Source organism: Anopheles darlingi, chromosome 2 (assembly GCF_943734745.1).
Source record: "Anopheles darlingi chromosome 2, idAnoDarlMG_H_01, whole genome shotgun sequence".
Taxonomy (NCBI): domain Eukaryota; kingdom Metazoa; phylum Arthropoda; class Insecta; order Diptera; family Culicidae; genus Anopheles; species Anopheles darlingi.
This window is the reverse complement of record NC_064874.1, coordinates 19837512-19855345: the sequence shown is the minus strand read 5'-3', so window position 1 is coordinate 19855345 and position 17834 is coordinate 19837512. Positions and strand designations below refer to the sequence as shown.

The following is a 17834-nucleotide window of genomic DNA, read 5'->3' as shown; positions in this document are numbered from 1 at the left end:
TAGCTACAACCTTGCCGCCGCAACCGTTTGCTGTCACGAATCTCTCTCTCTCTCCCTCCAGAGGCGTGAGGCGCCCATGAAATCGATCACAATAGAGCAATCTATCAACATCGATTGAGGCGGTCAAACGGCAGCAAGAGTCAGAGAGACTGCGGAGACGTGACGTACACAAGGTAGCAAGCAGTCGCCCCCGCCAGGGTTCCCCTTTGAACTGTGCCAGCAATCGGACAGGATCGATCTCGACTCCAGAAGCACTCCAAGGCGGGAGGGGGACACTCGACACTTCGTGTCTCTTCAACGTCGAGCCAGCGCTGTAAGTAGGTTTGTAGGTGGCAATCGTGGTCCTGGTGGAGGTGTTGGTGGTGGTGACCAATTTGGACCCCTAATGGGACTTCGCACCAGCGCACCGGGCGCATTCCGTGCAGAATGCAAAGTCACGACGTACCTGCTCCCGTCTCCTGGGTGTAGAAGTCGTGGACAAGGACCTTCATCGTTCTGCCTAGCCTGGGGTTGACACAATTTGCATCTTGTCCAGCGAGAGAGCGAAAGAGAGAAAAGGGGGGCTTTGATGGCTCTAAAGGTCACTAACATACCGGTCAGCACGCAGGTTATTGAACCTCCTCCACATGGAAACAATTCATTTGAGAACGCGAAGCAAGTGTCGAATTATGGACTCTACTCTACATGGCCGGGTCGTGGTAGTGGAGGAGGAGGAGGAGGAGGATGTCACGTTCCGGAGTAGTGGCCATTATCCCAAAAGAACCGTTGTGCGCGTTGCGGGTTTCATAATTTTTAAATCTTAATGCGAACGAAACAACCTGTCCGGTTCTTCCGTTCGGCCGGGGCCGCACACATTAGTGCACATACACACGCTCGTGTGCTCCGGCGGTGTGTCCCCGGACCGATCAACTGACCAAATGTGTATTTGTACAGAAGACATGACCGCACGCTCCAGAATGGAGAGTTCGCGGGGGTCGTGGAAAGCATTAATCTTTAAACGTACGACGAGACGAGAGACGAGGAAGAGTAATCTTTGTGGCTGTAGCGCTGTAGCGGATGTGTGTTGCGGGGCAGCAGCTTAGACCAATTTCCAAGAAACCGCGACTTAACGACCCCCAAACCGCCGCGTCGCAGCATACGTGGAACTCAAGATGATGTTTTGGTAGATTAACCGTTTTATTTCCAGCGAGACTTCCGCATTCGCGTCTCTAGCGGAGAGGCTGGCTGGCTGATTCGCCTTCAGGTTATTAAGTTTAACGTTTATTAGAGCAATTGACCTTGACTTTGCATTAGACCACATACGATAGTATCTATCAGGCCTAACGTGACTGAGGACTTAGTGGTAGTATATAGAAGAGCACAAATTACTGAAACAGCATCAGTGATCCTAAAAGTGTTGAACTGCCTTTCTACCTGGTTCCAGATGACAGAGATACGAGGTTCGATGTTCCAGAGATCATACTCCATGATTATTCCCCTGGTTGCTTCGATCTCACGTGAATCCAGCTGCTAGCGTGTTCATTCACCAGCGTTACAGGCGCAACAATGTAGCAACTGCCGATGTCGAGTGTTCAATGCGCTGCTGCAACAGCTACTGAAGACCAACGAGGAAGCCTTACAGCAGCAGCAGCACCGGCATCTGGAACGCCTCAGGAGTCGGAGCGCATCGAGCGAACGAATTGGCGACCCCAAAAAGGCATATCGCTAATGATGGTCCTGGCGCATACGCTCGCGATGAGCATCACCATCGAGCAGCGGCAGCATCCATTGAGACGCAGCCCACTCATCCCCCCGCTCCTTGTCTCCTCGTCTCCGCTCTTTCTCTCTATACCACACGAATGACCTAAGCTGGAATACACTTTGCTCCCGGGGCCGGGGTCCAATGTAATAAATATGAACGAACGAAGCAAAAACGCGAACGAGAAGCTAGACAACCTGGACAAGTCCACCAACCAAACTGTCCAATAGGGAGGAATCCGCGTGTGTCCCGCCGCTCGAGCCCAGGTGTGCCCAGAAGGAGAAGCACAGTGCACTGTGTTGCATCGCTCGTCACGTCGTACCCACCAGCCCCACGATTACCGCTCGGCTCTAGAGGCCGCGCAGGAAAAATAATAATTTGACTTTGGCTTTGGACGACGACCGGCGAGCAACCAAGTAATCGGACGCAGTAATCGAGAAGCGGTGAGGTCAAGATGCTGGTAACGTAACGCGTTTTTCCTGGCACCCTGCCGTACGCCTTCACCGACGGCTTCAAAAGATCGCTTGGCGATCGCGGCTACACACGCGCCCGAGCTAGTTGCAAAAGCTCGCGATCGCGATCGGATTGGATACACGCTAAATGACGCTTTTCGTTGGAGCGTTGGAACCGCTACACTTTGCCACCTTCCACTGAGCTGGCTACTGGCGGAGGACACTTCAAACATTGTTCGGCGCCATGATTGGTTCTTCTGCAAGTTTGTACAGCTTAAGCGTTACAAGCTTGCGAGCTTCGTGGCTAACAATTCGAAAATACGCGCGCGCGAAGATGTCCACAAGCTACTAGTTTGCTAGATACAAGATTGTTTGCTGTCGAACATTTGTTCCCTTCGCGAGAACTCGAGAAGGAATAATAAATTAATTAAAACAAATCGTTGGCGGTCCACGGGTTCTCGTTGCATCTACTGCTAATCACGAGGTACCAAGATGGTAAGATGCAACATTGCCATTGCCCGAAGACACACCACAAGAAGTTCACCCTCGCAGCCGCCGAGCATAACATGCGCACGCGCGAACCACGCATAAGAAGGCGGCTCGAGAGCGCACACAACCGGCATGCACCTGCGCACCGACGACTCCAGGTCGACCAATTGCACGACATTCACAGGAGGTAGACCATAGCCTCCTGCGGTGTTCCACGCTCCTCACACGTTCGGACGGTGGTGGGTGATCGAGAAGATTGCCCAGATCGGAGACCCCAGCTGGGTTGATGGTTGCCAGGCCAACCGACAAACTCGCGAACGAGATGAGAAATCTCGACGGCCGCGCGACGCCGGTCGGAGACAATTTAGGTTAATGGTTTTGGCGGCGACTCGTGGTGCTCACCACGTCAGTCCGCTGTTCCATCCCCTGCCAGGGCAGCCGCGATCGCTGATTCTACATTCGCTGGATCCGGGGCCTCCGAAAGCAGTGGCCACTGAGCTGTGAGGTGTGTGTGTGTGTTCGAGGCGAACGATCGATTGGTGTAAAAGTTCAATCCGGAGGGAAGGTGGCTGGGGCGTGATGCGCCCGATGCTCTCTCCCACGCTTACAGCCCGGGTCTCTCCCAAGCGACATACACACACCCTCGGTGCCGCCTTCTTCTTTGGCGCGCGACCTCGATCACTACTGCGCTTCACTTTGGTGTCGACTTTGGTGCGCGTAGCTGATATGCTAGCAATTGAAAGCGCACGTGTGTGTGTGTGCATCTGTTGATGCCGAATCAGCAGTACTAGAGTCACATTCACCACGAGGAGGACTGGTCTAAGTCCGGCCAACCAACCGGCTGCTGGTGCAAATTAGTAATTTTTCACGTAGATCGCGGCCGATGGAAACGGAGAGTTGACGTCGAAGACGACTGAGACGACGACGACGACGTTGACGCGGTGCAAGATTAATGCACGATGATGATCGGTGGCCGCGTGCGCATAGTAATTATTGGTGGAGACGCTAAGGCGCAGTACGGCGCGCAGTAGGTCATACGGACGGGACCTCTCTCTCTATCTCTCCCTCTATCTCTCTCTCGGTCTTCGGTAGGTCTTGTAGAAGTAGAAGTGGATGCAGATAACTTGAATTGGATTCAACCCCAAAGGCATCTCTGGGTAGGCAACTACCACGCTGGTAGTTCGTTTAGGAGGTTAGATGGTCTTTTAGATATTCTTTCTGGATATATGGTTAAGCTGGTTAAGGGCCCGCATCTCATGCTGCAAAATGCTGGCCCAATGACCGCAGAGTACCAACCAAGTGCTGCTGCTGCTGCTGCATTTATCGAAGGTCGTCTCATAACAGAGCTGCAGAGATGCAACAAATTTGCCGACGCGAGCCGATCCATTCACCACGCCGAACGGTGGACACGCTGGCGAACGGAAAACACCGATCAACAACCACCGATCGAATCCCAACGATGCCGGTATGCCAAGGCAGCGGCGGCACAACAACGGCCGCTCGCATAGACTGGTTCCTCGTCTAAAAAACGGCCAAGGAAAACAAAAATGTTGTTGGAAGTGCGCATTAGAGAGTGTCGTCGAGAGTGGTGCGACCGTTCTCACTTCCTCCTTCTACTACTGTCATCGTCGTCGTCGTCGTCGTCGTCACGATCCGGAGAAGAAATTCCAGCCTTTCTAAGCACCACCTCACCGGTCCTGGCCTGGTCTCCGACACGACGACGAGGCAGACGCTAAGGAACCTATTGAATGCGACCGGCAACCGCCGCACCTTCTGGCGAGTGAGTGGCTCAACCTCCCGAGGAAGGATCCCCGAGAGTGCGAGGATGTTTTGCATAATAATTTAGGTTAACAAGGTCCCCTTGGCCCCTGGGCGTGTTGGGTTTGTGGTTGTTCCGTCGTCGTCGTCGTTGTCGTCGCAGCCGCCGGATGATGATTATGCGGAGTCGCCAGTGCCAGCCGACTCACTTTCACGCAACCTGCGCGGCTGGCGTTAGGTGACGCGCGCGTTAGAACCTGCTGCTGGTAAGGGATTTCAAAACAAGATTTTTGGCCAAACCGGACACGGTCTTGTGTGTGAAGGGCAACGTGGCGCACTACGCGTTGACACCGTGGTCACCGTGGAGAAAGTGCAATCGGATGGAAAGTTATTAGGAGGACATTTTATGGACACTAAAATGGGTGAAGAGTTGGGGCGACTGAAGAGATTACTGAAGTGGTGAGAGCCCCGATGGCAAGATGGTTTGGCCTGTGGCTATTCGTTACTCCTAGTCGTGGAGGAGGAGGAGAAGAAGTGTGGTAGCATTCCATGGCAAGAGCTGTACTTTTTGGGCCCAGAGAGAGGGACTTTGACTGCTGAAGCTTTCTGTATGAATCCGGCAAGAGTTTTAATGTTTCAAATTATGCTACGGTCATATGAAACCCTCCGCGTGATTGTATCGGCCCCTTTCTCACACACTACCACACCAATCAGTGTTGCAGAACGTAATCATTCTTCTCGCGCCATCGCTTCTGTCGTCTGTGAGGGCATTACCTTCACGTTGGCTCATCCAAGGGGAGTGAATGAAGGGCTCTACATCAAACGCGAAAGGTCTAGTAAATTGGCCCTTTCCACCTGACCGATCCAAGAAGGGTAGGGTGGTAAGGCATGTACCGTTATAGTTGTGTGCCGTTCCGGCACCAAAACAACAGAACAGAGCCATCGGCTGCAACCATTCAAGCGATCGGTCGATCGATCGATCTGTCAGCGATGACAGTTTGCTCCCTTCCGCTCGAGTCGTCGCAATGACTGCTGCGGTTGCTGTTGCGGCACCGTGCACGGTCGTCAAGTAGGAGCAGCAGCTGATTGCTTGATTGATTCAATTTCCGAACGAAATTACACTCGAAGAATTTACTATTGAGGCAGACATCTAAGCAGGCCTCAATGTCTTTACAGAGTCACTCGCAACAGGGTGTAGTAGAAAGGTGGATTAACTCTTTAAAAAAAGGTTTTTGGTAAGCAAAAGCGTTAAGTTCCATCTCCAATATTTTACCGAAATAACCATCAAGCTAACTCCTTCAGGTGTTTAGCGTTGCTGAACACTTAAAACATGAAGAAAGCATCGTAGTCAGTGCACCAGCAGCACGAGATCTACCAGTCTACTGTCAGGCGACCCCATTTCCCAAGCCAATGATCAACGGGTTCCTCTGCTTGGATTCCTCCATTTCATCGCACCTTTTGCGTTCCAGCGACACTCCAGCTCCAGCAAGCCTGCTCCAACCGTTGCTGACTGACTGACGGACGCTTCCGCCGTCCACATCAAATGAATACTCAATCAAAGCCAGCCATTGCTTTCCTGCGCAAGGCCCCGTCATCATCATCGAAGTGTGGGCTCGAGACGAATGGTGCGTATACGATTAATTGCGAGACATCAGCCAGTAGGCAGGGGTGCTGGGTTGCGTGGCGACCGTGCAGTAAGTGTGCAATCGCGCCGCCTCGCGCGCTGACCCAATTCAATTGTCAACAGCGGCGCTGCAGCTAAGTGCACCGTCAGCACTGACAACCGGCCGGGCGGCCAGCCAGTCGACCAACCGGGAGTTCAAAACAAGCAGCAGCACCACCGAACTGTCAATTGTGGAGGTGACGATCGGTGAGTGCCCCGTCACGGAACCACACCACCTCTGCTAACCAACGTGTCGATGTGCGCATCGGTTGTCGTCAGATGGAAAGCCGGAAAAGGAGGTCCTATAAGCCGGAAGAAGAAGCTGAGCCAACTGCAGTGTAGTTGGTTGTGCTAATGAAGTATTATTAGTATCGCGGTGATACTAGAATTAAGTTCAATTTTGAAGATCTCAAAGGAATGTTATACGTTCGATGTTACTGCAATTAATCGCGTTACTGGAAAATGAAAATGAAAAATTCAAACGAACACTACATGCAATATGGAAATTAAAAGTTCAACAACCTAAACACACGATTGTCCTACAGATGGCAGCATGGCACGAGTAACACACTTAGTGCAAGGTGCCAGCAATCATCATGCAACAGATGCACTTACGAGATTGCCTGCGGTACTTTGAGTACCATCGCCATCCAACCATCCAACCAACCAGTTCTTAATGAAGCACTTTCTTTCGCGGCCGGTTTCGGTTCACCAGGTTCACCTCATTTGTGGGTCCACCTGCAATCCCTCCCTCATGCAATCGGCTCCACTCGCGAGAGGTCGAGGGCGAAAGTGCAAAAAAGGTAGAGACGCGCTCTCGCTACCACCACGGAGATCTCTTATGTTGCAAATGATCCAATTTCACCCACACGTCTTATGCTGTCTGTTTGCCACCGTTCGCCAGTACGGTTTGGGCTTCTGGAGCTCTCTTTAAACTAAATCGGGGCCATATTACCTGGCTGGGGCTTGATTGGCAAAAAAAAGGGGGAAAATGGAAACGCACGCCGACCCCGTGAAGCAATGGGCGAGCGAGCAAGTTGAGCGGGTGGTAAAGTGAAGCAAAGCGGCTTTTCGAACTCGCACTTGTTGCGATAATGGCCAGCCAGGGCGGGTGTCTGACGGTGGAGTTAGTCGAGCAGCAAGTGCATTCGATCCAATCGGTGGCGTTTCTTTTGGAGAGCATTTTCTGTGTCACTTTCTATCCTTTTGTTCTTCCTGCTGTAGCTTGCTTGTGGAGCTCCAAATTCCGTCATTAAGCACGCTGGAATGTGCGTCAGAAGGAAATTGCATCAGAATCAACGAAAAAGGTTTCGTGAAATGTAAAAAAGAAAATATTCAAAACACATTTAGCGAAATTCTCTGCAACTGTCGGTTTTTGTGTGAGAATGAAAATGATAATCAAACACCAACCTTTCACACACCAGCAGCACCAGCAGCAACAGAAACTCGATCAATCGCGATGCGACGGAAGCAGGAGAAAATTTCCCAAAAAAAAAAACTTTCCATCAATCGAAACCAATCGAGCGAACCTCAACCTCAGCGCGCAGAATTGAAACAAAAAGACCAATCAAAAATTATGCACGCGTGTGTGTGTGCTTTTAATGCTGATTATTGCCATATCGGACCGATAATGGCGGCGCGCCATAGTGGAAAACCATTTGTGTATTTTCACTGACCTCACTATGGCGGATACAGACACACACACACGAGATGGACACGACGCGTGACGTACTTCTGTGCCAACGAAAAATCCAAATGCACGTTATCGAAACGTGCGACCAAATACTGGCTGGTGCTGCTGCTGCTGCTGCTGCTGCTTCTTGGCTTGCCAACGGCGCGAAAAACGATTTCACCCAATAGATAAGTCCCCTTCCCGCCACCCCTCTTTACTGCTGGTTTTCCCCTCATTCGCGCGGTGTGTTGATTACGATCGATTTGGAATTTTATGTTTCTTACTTTCCAACCATCGCTCGTCGTTCGAACTCGAACGGTGGCCAATCGCCGATCTTTCCACACTCCCGCGTTCTCGAGACTGCGCCGGGAGAAGGTGAAGGCTCCCGGGGTTTGTGTTTGTGTCATTGATAGACAGCCATCATTAGCGGCTACAACACCGATCGCACCACCAGGCCATTCGGTGGTTCTCCTGCTGGAATGGGGAATGGAAGCGGCTAACGGATGTTTCGGTTTGTTGTCTGGTCTGGTACGGAATCCAGAGACATATTTTTACATCCAACCGAAATGATCGTCAGACTGCGGCCCGCAGCTCGGCATTAGCATCAGCATAAGGTCTCGTCCGATTCCGTCGTTGGATTCGAGGGTTTACGGGAATTCGAGAGAGAGATGGAAACGATCGCGAGAAGCCAGAAACACTACCATCACTTATCAGTTGAACTTTTGAAGGCATCAGTTAACCTCAAAAGGTCTTCCACTTCGGGTGGAGGATGATAAATGGACAGCAACACACATTAACACGCCAGCTCCGACGCTCCACAGTCCATGACTTCATCAAACGCCCAAGTGTCATCTTGGACCATGAATGAGCTTACCTGAAATAGGCGCAAAAGGTTTCACCAAAGCCACAGCGAACAGTGTAATTAGCGGATGTGGCCGGAACGATGCGAGCCACCTTCTTGGGACTCGGACCACAAAAAAAACCGTCCAACCGTCGGTGACACAATCATTCATGAAGCTTGATGAGGTTTTCGCGCCGCATAATGTCTTCGGAAGCGCTTGTGATGCCGCATGAATCACACCGACACGTAACCGGTAATGGATTAAAATACAAAAAAAACATAACAAAAACTAAATGCGCACTCCGAGTGATGGAAAATCCTTGGCAGACAATAGGGGACACGATGAGAGGGACGTGGTTGTGGTGAAAATTCAATTTTTCGCCTCATCGGACAGAGCGCCTTTGAGCGATAAGAAATGTCTCACTCTCTCTACTGATCCGCTGTGAAGTTGAAGGCAATGTTTCAGCTGATTCAACCACATCCATCGCACAAGGTGGTGGCTTTCAATGTCGCGAGTCACCAACGCAACAGACGACGCAAGTTCGGGTCCGTGGTAAAGCATAACCTTTAAAGCTTCTTTACCGAGCGCATTAGTAGGCAGGAAAAGGGAAACAAATTCGAGAAACAAAAACAGACAAACCGACTTGGAGCAGGATGAATGGCCATCTTAAACCGTGGCGTTGCCAGCAGTGGCCTCACTCTATCACCGGTCTAGCGCCCGAAAATCCAAAAACTGGAAAGAAAGCAAAATGCGACACCAGCACCCCAACTTGCGCCTTCTTTTTGCCTCTCGCGGTCCTAAAGCGGTGAAAAGGCATCCGGTGAAAGATGGGAAAATGATTTGGACGGAAACGGCGACAAAACCGCTCGACCGACCCCTTCACTCCATCATACCACTCCCCGTCCTACGATCACAGTCACAACAAGTCGCCACCAACACACCACCAGCCAAGACAAAGTGTTCGTAAATTAAATTAATCAACCGCGTCCGCCTTTTCAGGGGGAAATTAGGCTTTTCGACAAGCAAGCAAGCAAGCGAGCGAGCGAGCGAGCGAGTGAGGAGAAAGGAGGAACGATACAACGGTGGTTCCGTGGAGGAAAAGTGTCCACCACCTTCCACCACCTCTTCCCCAGGAGTGTTACTTCCTTCGGTTCCACACTAGCGGTGATCTCGAGATCCGACGAAATAGAGACACTCTAGACCAACCCCTCTGGAGATCTGTTGCTTCCGGGATGCGGCTAAAGCTCTCATGCACCTCACCCTGACCTGACTGCTGACTGACTGCTGACGGTTTCAAACGACGACAGCCGAACACCATCTTCAAACGTTTCCATCGATTCCCGGGTCCTGCAACGATGCAATCAAATGTCGACAGGAAGCCGATCGTATTAAAAACATAAAAAATAAACAACGAACCGGAAAGGAGGGGATGGTGGGTTGCAAAACCCTCCCCCCGGGAGGGACTCCCTTTGCATACGCATCGAATAAATGGAATGAAGAAGCTCGGCGCAACGGATGACGTAAGGCCGGGCGCATCGTTTAAATGAAAGATCCGATCAACGCCATAACCAAACTTCCGGTGATCGCGCGAGCACGTTAGATTCACAAATTACCCACGGGAAAAATGGAGTAGCAGTTTGCCAGCGATCATTTGCAGGTAGCACGCTCGATCGGTGATCTACAGCTGGTCAGAGAGCGTGCGTTCGCGACTCCATATAGCACACCACGCGAGAGGCTTTTATGCGTGAGGTGCGTTACTTCACGTCCCAAGCTCCTTCCTTCCTCTCTCAAATGTTTGATAGATGAAAGTGAAAACGGCAATTTGTAGCACTTCACCTCCTCCATCTCTTCCTTCCCCCTTATATGCACGCGCGTTGATTAAACGAAATTTGAGAAATGCGAAACGTGCAAGAAGCTTGATCGCGGGCAAGGAATTCTATTGAAGCGCAGTTCGCACTGTACCTGGGGCGTTACGTTGTGCCCCTGTGATGGAGGGGTACCTAATGGAAAAGGAGAGTGCACAAATATGTCGGATATCCCCCGTCGCCCGCTCAACATCTCGTTAATCGAACGCAAGAATGTTGGCGGCCGGCCGCGCCTTTGCTACAAAGGAGACCGATTCCGCCCGGGAACCGTGGGGGGAAATTGTAGTTCCCTCCCTTCATAAACTCCAAGTTTTTACATCGAACAAACAAAGGGATTTTTTTTCTTTTAAATTTAATGCTCATCATTCCGAGGGTTTTTCTACTCTGGTTACTCAACCTCCACGCCCGCTCTCAGCGCCGCATATTCGCGTTATTTAATGCGTCTGCCGCGAGGGTTAGATGGATGGTTAATGGTAAGAAGGGCAGTGGGAAGTTATGTCGATGGAAATGAAAACAAAACCCATCGTTTGATGGTCGCTTTGTGCGAGAAGGATTTAAACGTTTAACGATCTAGCGAGCATCAGCAGTGGCTTGTGCTGCGTGTGCTTTAGGAATATGGTGAAACATGAACGTGTTCAGTGCTGTGCAAGGAAAGCACACTACTAACTAATTCCGTAACACTTTGGGACCTTCAAACGATGATTAATAATGAATTTAATTCAATTGACGCACGCGTGGACCTCTCCATTGGTTGGTTCGTGTTTTTTTGAGTAGATAATTGTTTTGCTATGCCAAGGGTTCAATCTTGTCCTCGGCGAGCGTAATTCAAACACTTAAGACATCCTCGAACAAAGAAATAACAAGTTAATTGCAATTTACCATCCAATCGATGGCGGAAGTTCTTTCCAAAAACCCACACACTCACGGGTCACAACTAGACTAAGACAGATTTGACCACCGATCAGCACAGAAGCCAAACTTGAAATGTCATTTCCGTCATTTAGCGTACCCCGCGCGTTGTGGTTCAATTTGCAAACTCACTCACCGTTTGCTTCCGAGCATCTCACGTTCCCTTCTCCTTCCTCTGCAAATGGTGTACTGGCCTAGTCTGACAGTCAGTCTAGCCAGGCTAGCATGACAACCAGGCAAATACACATAATCATGTTTCACGCCCGTTTACGTGCGCCGCTCGGTATAGCCACTGGTCAAGCGTAATGGTCAGCAGAGTTCAAACCGGTGCCCCGGACCGGTAACTTTTATTTGCGCCAATCCGCTCGAGTGAAGTAAGTTGTCCACTCTGAACGCATTGGCATTACTTAACGAAATGGAACGCATAAAACGAAACAAAGCGAGAGCAGCAGCAGCAGCAGCAGCTGTTTGTGAAAATGCAGCCCATTGTTTAATCGTAAAATGGTGTACAAGTCATGTCGCGCGCGCACTCGCGATCACTGCCATTGTCTTTGGTGCATCAGCATCCGTCACATTAACAGCAGCAGCAGCAACAGCAGCAGTGCAGTGCCCAAAATTCACCCGAATCGTGTGTCATTGCACTCATTTTGCAACAATTATCTGCACAATTGGTCATTAGTTTTAGCTCTTTATTTTCAGAGACGGAGGAAGAATTGATTTCACGTTCAATGGCCAGCTTTATAATTCCGAAAGGAACATCGTTACTGCCCTTTTCATGTTAGTTTTGTAGATTTACAAAACAAAACTAAAACAATTGCAACAAAAAACAATTACAAAAAAAGTACAAAATTTATTTAAAAATAGATGAAGACACGATGCGATTTAAAAAAACAAGAATGTTTCTAAAAATACGCTAATCTTTATGGATATTAAAGAGAAAGTTTCAGATTTCGATACACATTTCCATTACACAATGGTGGATTGAAACACATTTCCGCTAGCGATTCCGCTTAGTCCAGGACTTTCGTTAAGCAGCGTGTAGAGCAAATGGATCATTGACATAAACTGAAACCACTTGCATCTTGTCACCGAAAACCATGCACACGTCAACATGTTCGTAACACACATACGCGCGTTTACTTTCGCCTTCCTGCCCGAAGTTTCCCTTCCCAAAAACAACGCGATGACATTGCGAACGATCGCGCAGGAACATTGGTAGCCTATTCTGCTTCCGTTCCTTTTCGCTCTCTCTCTCTCTCTCTCTCTCTCTCTCTCTCTTTTTTCCTCTGTCTCCTTTTAATCGACAATCCGGAACTGAGCTCCTCTTTCCTGCAGCTCCTCTCTTGAGCGAAAGCAGCGAGACAATCGTGTTAAAATCATGCACCAATTTTCCGCACACCGAGTGGCCGCGGCACTTGAACGTGAGAAAACTGCTGGTGCTGGTGGGGTCCGGGCGAACCGGAACATCGATTTTGGGGTGCAGATTTAGGGTGTGTCGCCTACGCTGCTGCTGCTGCTGCTGCTGCTAGCGAAAATCCGTTTCCCATTGATCACAAAACGATCACTTTTTTGGGGTGCGGTTTTCCCTCCTCCGGCATCAATTTCCCGAACCTTGATTCCGCACAATCATCAGTGGACAAGCTCTCGGTAGTCTGGTAGAGAGGCTTTAATGCGATTCCACCACACACACACACGGACACATCACATACCGCGATCGCACACAATACCGGATTCCCGAATTCAACTCTCCCTTTCGTGCGGGTTCGCCGGTCCATTTCGGAGCTGCACACCGAGAGCAGCCACAGCAGCATCCGAGAGCCACACCTACGGCACACCGACCGAAACGCGATCGGTATTACCTTCCTGCATCGCGTAACAATGTAAATCGAATCGAAAATATGCTCTACACTTTTCACTTTCATCGAATCGCGAACCTAAAAAGGCGACGATGATTAACGAAAGAAGAGAGCCAAGCGGAGAGCGGAGGATGGGGGGAGGGGGGAAATGCGGAGAAAAGCCAATGCGTTCCGTAGGTGGGATGCTCGATCCAAGTGTGGTTAAGAAGTGAAATGGATTTGGCGGCCGCTTACCGGTACCGCTGATAGGTGAACATCACTTCAATTGTTGCCGCGCAACCTGTCATTCCGATGGCGGATCCGTCGATTGTGAGGTGGGCCTCGGGGCTACCATCAACAGCTTCCTTCCTTCCTTCCTTCGTTCCTTCCTCGCTTGCATCTTCTGCTTTCGATCATCATCGAGCATCACTACATCACTTGGTCGGCGTTGTGGTGGCATCTTGAGTGCATTGTTAACAGTCATATTTACCATACACGTGAGCCCGTGGTGCACACTAAAGCACACGAATGCCACTTGGCAGAGAAGGCAGAGAAAAACACAATGCCGCCGGTGTGTGTGGCATCTCGCGAGCGGAGCATTGAACTTGAGGCTCCCTTCCCTCGCCCCTTCGTGAAATGCTTCGTAATCGCTCTTGATAGGTCGATCGCAATCTTTGCAGACGGCACAGATGAAAATGGGTTTGAAAACACGAAAAATCTGCTTTGCGCTTAGGCCATTTTCTAGAAATCAAAACCATTACATCATCATCAGCTGGCAGTCCGCCAGCACCATTGCCGCTGGCGTCAGTTCTAATTAATATAATTTATTTCCGTTACATCGCCACACGCGCTGGGCGATCGTGAAGGTGATGGTGGTAGTGGTAGTGGTAGTGGTGCCGAGTGTAATCATAACGCTTGGCGCTTGGACCGCGTCACAACGAATATCGATCGCAGACCGCAGAACAACGATTTACATAATCTGTTTGCACTAGAAATTATCGACCGCACGCCGTGCACGTTGTGATTATGCTTCGTCTCTTACGACGGACCGCATCAAACTACAGACACTATAGCCACTATGGTGGATTCGTACCACCCCCCCCCCCCCCCCCCCCCCGTGAACGCGATCGCTAGACGGTAAATCTCACGGGACAATGAGCATGTGCTGTGCTCATGGTTCGATGATTGCGGTTCCATTGGCCGCAGCACTCGCAATCGATAAAGAGCAAAGTTGGTTTTGCGTCGCTTCCTTCCTGGCGTCGATCAACAATCGAATCATAAATCCGTAATCGTTGTCATAATGGAGAAAGAACCTTTTCCCCCACAAAATGACATCATTCAATTGAATCAGGGAATGCGCATTCCGACGGCAAAGCGTTAACCACACAACAAACCCGGAGAGTTACTGTTAGCACTGGAACGAAAGACTTCAATGCGCGAGTTCTTGCACAAAGCGACGAACCTTACGTGACACATCGCGCTTTGCTAGCGCTGCTTTCACGGCCAATCAATTCGGTGCTCGTTTTGATTGAATGTCCGGGGGGTTTCACACAAAAAAGGGGATTGGCCGAAAAGTATACACAACCCAAATACGTTGAAGCTGCCGCTACACCAGTGGAGTGTGGAAGAAAACGCTCCGGTCAAGAGTTGAAGAGAGAATGAGAGAGGGGGTTCATCATTCAAATCACCGGCAGCAGCAATAGAGCAGCGGATTCTGGTGGTGTGCCGCTCATAATGCTATGGAGACTGTGCTGCGGTGACGATACTTTTCAATCGCTGGAATGTCGATTATTATTCGATGGCAAAAAAGGGAAGACGCGAGGGAAACCCAAAAATTACAGTTATACACACTGTGTACCGCCGCCCATGGACCGCTAGCGATGTTCAATGCGATAAAGAGCCGTTGTTTCATGGTGGGCTTTATATTTTACCTGGGGAGGGACTTAGCGATTCAATCAATATCCAGACCGAAACATAATTCGTCAAGGCTCAATAGCTGAACTAGAGTGTTCGAAATCCTTCAATTGCTAGATAGCAACCGGATGGATGAGAAATGAGATTTTTCTCGCTTAAAGTAGCGGACTCTGGAAGAAATCTGGCGGAAAATGTTGGACTTACTTGACTTTGATGCGTCCTCGGTGGACCACCAAACCACCTGCTATCTTTCCCTCTCTAGCTGGATGATGCTGGATATGTTTGGTTCTGTTCTATGCTCTTTACACAACGTGCTTCCACGCTCTACTGTGCTTCCGACAATGAGTGGCTCTTAGTCCATAACTCTTGGAAACGCGTGGCGTGGAATCGTTGCGTTATCGTTGGTGCAAGTTGGTGCAAGTTGGTACGTCTAAAAGAGAAAGAAGAGAGAAACAAAACATACAGATAAAAATAAGCTACAAACTCACATTAATATATTCATTTGTTCACATCAAACAGCATCGCTTCATTTAGGTTCCCACTTTCTTCCTGAAAAAATCGTCACAAAAAAGGCGTCACATCTTAATCAGCCTAGGGCCGCGACAATTGATTGCACTTTTCACACGCGGTTCTCATTCGAAGGAAAGCGAGGAATTCCTAATGAGCATCTCGAAGGAGCATCGTGCTTCGGATTTTTAAATAGCCGACCAAACGCAATTCAGTGCCGCGATACACAAGAGTGATGCAACGAGGGACTATGGGCGCGTGCCATGAGGCGAGCGACTTTGCACTCGAGATTGATGCGCTGCAGTGTGACACCGTGATTCAATAAATTAGAGCGCGCCCGCGCGTGCGCTCTCATTCCTAGTTGCGGATGCGATCCCTTCATCATCTGGCGCGCGCGAGCGAAAAGAAAGTGAAATGGAGGTGAAGCAGTTGTACCCGATGACGCAGTGGCGGCCGCCGCTGCTGCTGTGTTATGAATTGTTGATGAGCTTCTGGGCGGAAAATTAGCCCCCTCGGTCAGACGGGGCAGGTGTATTTGGAAGTGTGAACAGCCCAGCATGGTGGTCAAACTTGTGCGTTAATGCTGGAGAATCGCTAGGTGTGTTATATCATTTGATTACGGACCAGACTCCTCTGGGAGGAGGGTTTTTGGCAATTTTGCATATAAAACGTGCGACGCGTAACGCGAATCATGCGTGCGTCCGTGCGTGCGTTCGAGTGCCCACGCAAATGGCCAACTTTCGTGTAGCGGTTCGGTAATGAAGGTAATGAACAACCGATGATCCGATCCGATGGTAGATACACATTACTCAAGCTACGAAAGGGGGAATCGTCTGTCGTGGAGCTCGCTATAATTCAATTTGCCAAAAAGTGGCGCCTACGAAACGACCTGAATTGAAGCCGTAATTGGATGTTTTTCTGTGCCATGACATGGTAATGAGGAGGTATCGCACACCAACGAGAACTCAACCATCATGTTGAGGATGCAATAACAAGCAAACAAAACCTCACGCACATATGATCTTGAAATCGAAACCTTCATGACTGATAACACCACATCATACTAGTGCTTTTCATTATCGAATAAGTGCAAGTATCGTCCCACTTCGGAGCGGGCAGGAATGCTCATCCAATCGAAACCAAAATAGACACACAGTTTCCCACAGTTTTTGTTTTTTATTTTCACTCTCGTCGAGTAGAGCGATCAAGTTGTTTTCCATCCATCACACACTATCTTTCATCGACAAACGCGCAGAAAACGAAGCCAACCAGCAAGCACACATGCGAAAGCCGGTCGAGTGTTAAAATGAATTCACTCGGTATGTTGGAAGATATGTTTTTAATAAAACCCTGTGTTAAAACATGCGCTCTCATTCGATTAATGAATTTTGATGCTCGCTTCAACGGTCGTGCTACTGACCGAGAAAAATGCAATAAAAATAATTCCCTCACACACACACACACACACACACACGCTAGAAGATGCATGTGTGCAGGTAGCACAGGAACGTAACACTAGCCACATCGATCGATGCGCGATCGCTAGTGACGAGCTCGAATGGAAAACAGAAGCTTCTGCTTAAGAGTAATTCGCCATTCGAACATCTCCTTTCACTGCTTCATCATTGCTGATGAACAGATTTACGGCCCAGCGCGAATGTGCCGCTTTCGTAACGCACCATCGATTGCGAACAGGTTGAACTTCCTACGTATAAATCCAATTTTATCTCCCCAAGTTGTAGCTACCTTTACTATTACTAAGCTCACCACTTTCCGACGGTCTACCGCGAAGTGCGCGAAGGGGGGGCTATAAAAATTCTTACTCAACATGCAAGACCCATGCCAGGATCTCGGTTGCAGATCGTTTGCGTCAAGTAATCGCGCAATCAAAAGCCATCGTCAATCATCATAACCACCAAAGACTTTGACTTCGCTCTGGACACATCGATCACGCGATTTACGCGCCGCGCAATCGACTGCAAAAAAGGTGCATTCCGGATTAGTAACGAACGCGCCCGCCCGTACTAGCGCTCATTACTATTAGATCACATTGAAACAAACGACGAGCTTTTCTCCTCATTGACCAGCACGGGCACAGGCTGCGTGTAACCATCATGTCGTTTCACCGGAGCCCCCGCGGGTACTTATACGATTAGCAAAGTAATCCTACCCCGTTTGGGGCAGCGTTTG

The 17834-nt window shown here is 49.7% G+C and overlaps 1 protein-coding gene across 2 annotated transcripts in view; it reads right to left on the bottom strand.

The window, feature by feature from the left end:
• LOC125948818 (uncharacterized) overlaps positions 1-17834 on the bottom strand; it is a 61369-nt gene that overhangs the window by 20840 nt on the left and 22695 nt on the right. For both annotated transcript variants that reach the window (XM_049675270.1, XM_049675271.1), the window contains exon 3: positions 15342-15567. The gene's annotated coding sequence lies outside the window, so the exon portion shown is untranslated. The remainder of the gene's footprint in view (positions 1-15341; positions 15568-17834) is intronic.